Below are 5,739 nucleotides of genomic sequence, written 5' to 3'. Positions count from 1 at the left end.
TCTCACACACACACACACACACACACACGCACACACACACACACACACGCACACACACAATATAACATGGATACATACTGTATCTATGGGGGGGGGGGGGGGGGGGGGGGGGTTACAAATGTACAATGCTAAGAGTGGCCTTGTAGAGGGGCACTTCCTCTGGTACAGTCCAATCCATCTTAGGGCCATGGCCACTCATACTGTATTAAATACCAGCGTGACTGTTAATGTGAATATATTCAATTAAACAACTATTTCGTACTCTTTCTCTGCTACTGTATGACTCATTTCCTAGTATTTTTCTCACTTCCCCTGTCAGGTTGTTACTACTGCTGCTGTATACTGTATACTGTATGGTTTGAAACTGAACATAATATTTTCAACTTAAAATACAGTTATTATACTGTAATAATGACCAGCATTATACACAGTTAAAAACATAGAAATAAATAAATAAATAAATCAAGGCATGAAAGGTCAGAGTGAAATGAATGAATCTCCACTTAATATCCAAAATAAAACATCATCATGGCTGCCTGTCTCCTGTGTGAAGTGAACACATACAATACACCCACTAGACGTTTTTCATCAGAGATCATATGATTATTCAGATTGATTCAAACTATGACAGATCATCAGTCTATGAACTCTATGAGCTTGGAGAGGTACTTCTCACCATCTTCCCTGTTGGTTTGTTTGTGGCCTCTCTCTCTCTCTCTCTGACTCTGTCCCTCCGTGGGTATCATACACCCTCTAGACCAGGGATGGGAAACTTTGATGGGGGCCGCAATGGCTCTTTAGTCAGCCTACCAACATCCACACTCACACATGCGATCAGAGCCACAAGTTTGCTTGACATCACATTTTATTGTTACAGTTTTACTGTCAGTGAGTGCCATATAGCAAGTGGAAAACTGTTGATGCACAAACAAGTTTGGAAATTGCACCTTGTGTATTCCACATTTTTACCCCCGGCTCCTATGCCCATGTATATCATGATTACTAGTGCCAGGAGTTGTGAACTGACCATAAAATACAGATACATCATGACTATCTCAACTGTTACAGTAGGTCACAGGCATAGTAGCCTAGCTAGCCAACCCTGACTTTAGCCTGCTTATAACCATGTTGTCTCTGCTATCTGCATTACAATGCTTTAAAAAAAACTCTAGAAACTCTAAATTGTAGTGATTTTTCAGTGGAAATGTCACCGCTGAATATCAGGTCACTTTTTATACTAGGAGTGATGGTTGTTGGAACTTGTTGCTGCAGCTCCCACAGGTCATTTCCCCCACGCATTCCATCTCCTTGTGCAGCCAGAGCAATTACTGGCCAAATGAAAGAGCCTCAAGCAGAAGATGTGGGAAACAACGACATTACTTCATATGATAGGCCTATTATATGGCAATTTATGGGTAAATGTTACCCGACCAGACCGAACAAAAAAACATAAACATTGTTTGAAATCATCTATAGGCTATAGATAGCAGTGGAGGCTGGTGGGAGGAGATGTAGGAGGACGGGCTCCTTGTATTGGCTGGAATGGAATTATTGGAACCGCATCAAACACATCAAACCTATGAAAACTACATGTTTAACTCCGTTCCATTAATTCAATTCCAGCTATTACAATGAACCCGTCCTCCTATAGCTCCTCCCACCAGCCTCCGCTGATCGATAGATCCTCTATCTACCTTGCAAGCTATTTAGACTACTTAAAGTCAGCTAAACAGGAACAAAAGGAAGATGGCCCACAAATTAGGGTTATTTTCCAGTAGGCCTACCTATTGAATTGTAAAATAGGCTAGTTTACAGCATAGCAGGCTACATGGGCCTAAAATAGGATCATATCAATTTGGTTAACGGTATCTCGGGTATCCTAAACAAGAGCTCTTAGAAATGATATAGCTAGCCTATGCCTCTCTCTGTTTATAGGCTATTGAACAGGACGAGCGGAGGAACCGGGACGCGCTTCAGAGTACGAAAGTGACGTCACGAAGTGCCATTCGGCTGTGGGAGGGGGAGGGGGTATACAACTAAATAATAGATTACTGGTCACGTGGTGTAAGCAGGCTTCTGAATGATTTAAAAGGCTCTCGCCTCCCACCGCCTCCTGGTGATGCGCGAGATGCTACTGCTGCTGAAGAGAGAAAAGGAGAAGAGAGAGAGGGAAGAGAAAGAGAGAGGAGAGAGAGTCAGAGAGAGCGAGAAAGGGCGAGCGAGAGAGGAGAGAGAGAGACTGCAACAGCAGCCGACATGGAGCTCGAGCCTTTCCGGGGGACGGCGATCATTCTCTAATCTGCCAGGGTCACGGTAGAATACGTAAGTGAATTTGTTTCTCATCCTTTCTCTCCATCTCTGTCCCACTCTCACTCTCCCTGTCTGTGTCGTCATGGTTTATGTGTGTGTGAAAATGGCGTATTTGACCCGCGGTATGTATGTGTGTCCTGCAGTTGATCGCGCAGTTGTTTGATGATAAAATGTTTCATTCTTGAGTCACACCTGCGTTGGGGGTGGGAGCTCGCATCCCGGTTGTAGCTGCAGTAGACACCAGGAGAGAGAGAGGAGAGGAAGATATGATTTGGTTATTACATTACCCGACATAAAGGTATTTGTTTATCAACAGCTAGAGTAAATGTTGAAATCTGCCTGATATCATCACGTAGTAGGCTACATCTCATCTGATCGCTATTTTATCATAGAAGGACCTTTAGATAGATATAAGGCTACCCTCTGCTGTGTGTGTGTGTGTGTGTGTGTGTGTGGTGTATGGTGTGTGTGTGTGTGCTTATCATCCGTTTTATAGCATCATGCATCATGTGGGTAGGGTGCACGCCCATGTGCACGCCTATCCTCTGCAAGAATCAGGCTGTCTTTTTCTATAGATGATAGGGTGTGTGTGGAGGGGGGAGGGCATCTGAACTTGTGTTGTTGGGGAAACTCTCTTGGGAGCAGATTTGTTGGGAGGTACAGGATAGGGTAGGATAGGGTAGGGTTGGATAAGGTAAGGATATGATAGGGTAGGATAGGGTAAGGGTAGGGTAGGGTTGGATAAGGTAAGGATAGGGTAGGATAGGGTAGGGTGGGATAAGGATAGGGTAGGATAGGGTAGGATAGGGTAGGGTTGGATAAGGTAAGGATAGGGTAGGATAGGGTAGGGCGGGATAAGGATAGGGTAGGGTAAGGTAAGGATAGGGTAGGGTTGGATAAGGTAAGGATAGGGTAGGATAGGGTAGGGTGGGATAAGGATAGGGTAGGATAGGGTAAGGTAAGGATAGGGTAGGGTTGGATAAGGTAAGGATAGGGTAGGATAGGGTAGGATGGGGTAAGGGTAGGGTAGGATAGGATAGGGTAAGGATAGGGTAGGATAAGGTAAGGATAGGGTAGGGTTGGATAAAGTAAGGATAGGGTTTGATAGGGTAGGGTAGGGTTGGATAAGGTAAGGATAGGGTAGGATAGGGTAAGGATAGGGTAGGGTAAGGTAGTTACTGTATATTATTGTGTTATAACTTTCCATCCTCTCTGGGTTTGAGCATGAAACAGATAGTAGAGAGAGAGAGGGATCAAAGGAGCTTTGTAACTGCAGTATTGTCATCAGAGCCTTCACACACATTCCTCTCTCTGTCTGAGAAGCCAAAAGCTGGAAACATTGATTTCAATTATTTAGGGCTGAGGTTTAAACACACACATGCACACACTGAGATGTTGAGGCAGGTCTGTGTGTCAGAAAGCCTGGAGCCTGAGAACAAGCTCATCTCTATTTACATGTCATGAGAGTTCTCTATCTCTTTCTCTCTCTCTCTCTTCATCACCCATTCTTCCCCATGTTCCTTTTCTTCCTCTACCACTCTTCCTCATCCATTCCTCCGCTCTCTTCTCTCTCACTTCTTTACATCTCCCTCTGTCCCTCTCTCCCTTTCTCTCTCCTTCCATCTGTGTGGTGCTGGCCGTGGTGCTGAAAGCAGCAGTCATTAACAGGACTGGGTGGTTCAAGTCCTGAATGCTGATTGGTTGACAGCTGTGGTATATCAGACCGTATACCATGCATATGACAATACATTTATTTTTACTGCTTTAATTACGTTGGTGACCAGTTTATAATAGCAATAAGGCACCTCGGGGGTTTGTGGTATATGGCCATTATACCACGGCTAAGGGCTGTAACCAGGCACTCTGAGTTGCGTTGTGCCTAAGAACAGCACTTTGCCGTGGTGTACTGGCCATATACCCCATCCCCTCGGGCCTTATTGCTAAAATATGGTGTTGATGAAGTCTTGATAATAGGCATGTCTGTTATGTTGTATTAGTTTGGCTCCATTCCTGTCATGACAAGGAAGATCACAAGGTGAGTTTAACCCTGATGGGGATACCAGTTCAATAATTCCCCTCCTGTCATGGCTAGATGTCACGGGGAGTAACATCGACTGCTCCCTATAAGCTTGTTTGTAATGGATTTAGATCAATCATTCTGTCAACAGGTGTGTGTTTGTATGTGTGTGTAATGCTTAATGATGAAACATCACTGAGCCACAGGTTGCAGCTGTGTGTGTGTGTTTGTGTGTTTGTGTGTGTTTGTGTTCTCTTATACTGTCTAAATGTTTGTTTGCGCAAAGTGCCCTTTTCTTGATTGCTTGATAGATTGTTGTGTGTGTGTGTGTGTGTATAGATGATCTCATAACCCTTGTTCTATTTCATGTGTGACTCACCCTCTCACAAGAACACACACAACCTGATTTGGTTTGTGAATGGCAGATAGCCTCACTGACGTCACAGAGCCTGTCTGTGCATAAAAGCTAGTACAATCACCTCCACACACACACACACACACACACACACACACACACACGCACACACACACGCACACACACCATCACAGAGCCATCTGCATCTCCGTCATCAGCAGCACACCCCCTACCAGACTACAGGCCACGTAGATATATAGAAAGATAGAGAGCGAGAGGAAGGGGGAATAAACTCTGGGGCCCTAGTGATGTGTACAGCGTATTGGTGTGGTTACTAATCCTTTTAGATATGTGTCACAGTTTGGCAATATGGTTACTATAGTTATCAGATACAAGGCCGTCCAAAGGAACACAGATTCAGAGGGACAGAGAGAGAGAGAGAGAGAGAGAGGTGAGAGGGGGGAGAGAGAAAGGTGAGAGAGAGGGGGAAAGAGGAGAGAGAGGGAGATGGAGGGCTGCGTTCCAGCTGTCTTTCCCACTCTCACTACACTCTTGAACAGACTGGAGAGAGAAAGAGAGAGAGAGACTGAAAGAAAGGAAGAGAGAGAGAACCTTTCTCCTGAGTCAGGTCCTATACTCAATGAATACATACCCTCTCTCTGACTCTGACCTACTTAGAAGTCCAGTGGTTGCCATATCAGAACATTGGCGGTTGCCAGATTGGACTGAATCGGTTGCCAAATTGGACTGAATGAGGCTCTTATCTTTATTAAGGTACTGAGTTCCAGAAGCTGAATCAGGATGTACGTTCTGTCAATCAGACAGAATGTTGGCTGGAACACACAGCTAACCACTCTCTTACAACAATGAATCATGCCCATTGATTGGCTGATTGAATAACAATAATTTATTATTATGGTGGATGACTAGGAAACCAGATGACAGACAGATGGATGGACAGGCATGCCAACAGGCAGACGGACGGACAGACAGACCGATCGAAAGACAGAGGATGGCTGGACATTGTAATGGGCTGTTTACACCTGTTCTTCTTTTT

The 5,739-nt window shown here is 44.7% G+C and overlaps 1 protein-coding gene across 2 annotated transcripts in view; it reads left to right on the top strand.

Moving 5' to 3' along the window:
• Positions 1–2,190: 2,190 nt before the first annotated feature.
• LOC139373082 (probable cationic amino acid transporter) overlaps positions 2,191–5,739 on the top strand; it is a 16,166-nt gene continuing 12,617 nt past the window's right edge. Inside the window, exon 1 of one of the 2 annotated variants that reach the window (XM_071113168.1) lies at positions 2,191–2,322. The gene's annotated coding sequence lies outside the window, so the exon portion shown is untranslated. Of the gene's footprint in view, positions 2,323–2,559; positions 2,609–5,739 lie in introns of those variants that run through there. The other variant, XM_071113169.1, reaches the window with a different exon arrangement.

Source organism: Oncorhynchus clarkii, chromosome 18 (genome assembly GCF_045791955.1).
Source record: "Oncorhynchus clarkii lewisi isolate Uvic-CL-2024 chromosome 18, UVic_Ocla_1.0, whole genome shotgun sequence".
Taxonomy (NCBI): Eukaryota; Metazoa; Chordata; class Actinopteri; order Salmoniformes; family Salmonidae; genus Oncorhynchus; species Oncorhynchus clarkii.
This window is presented reverse-complemented; position numbering and strand designations above follow the sequence as displayed.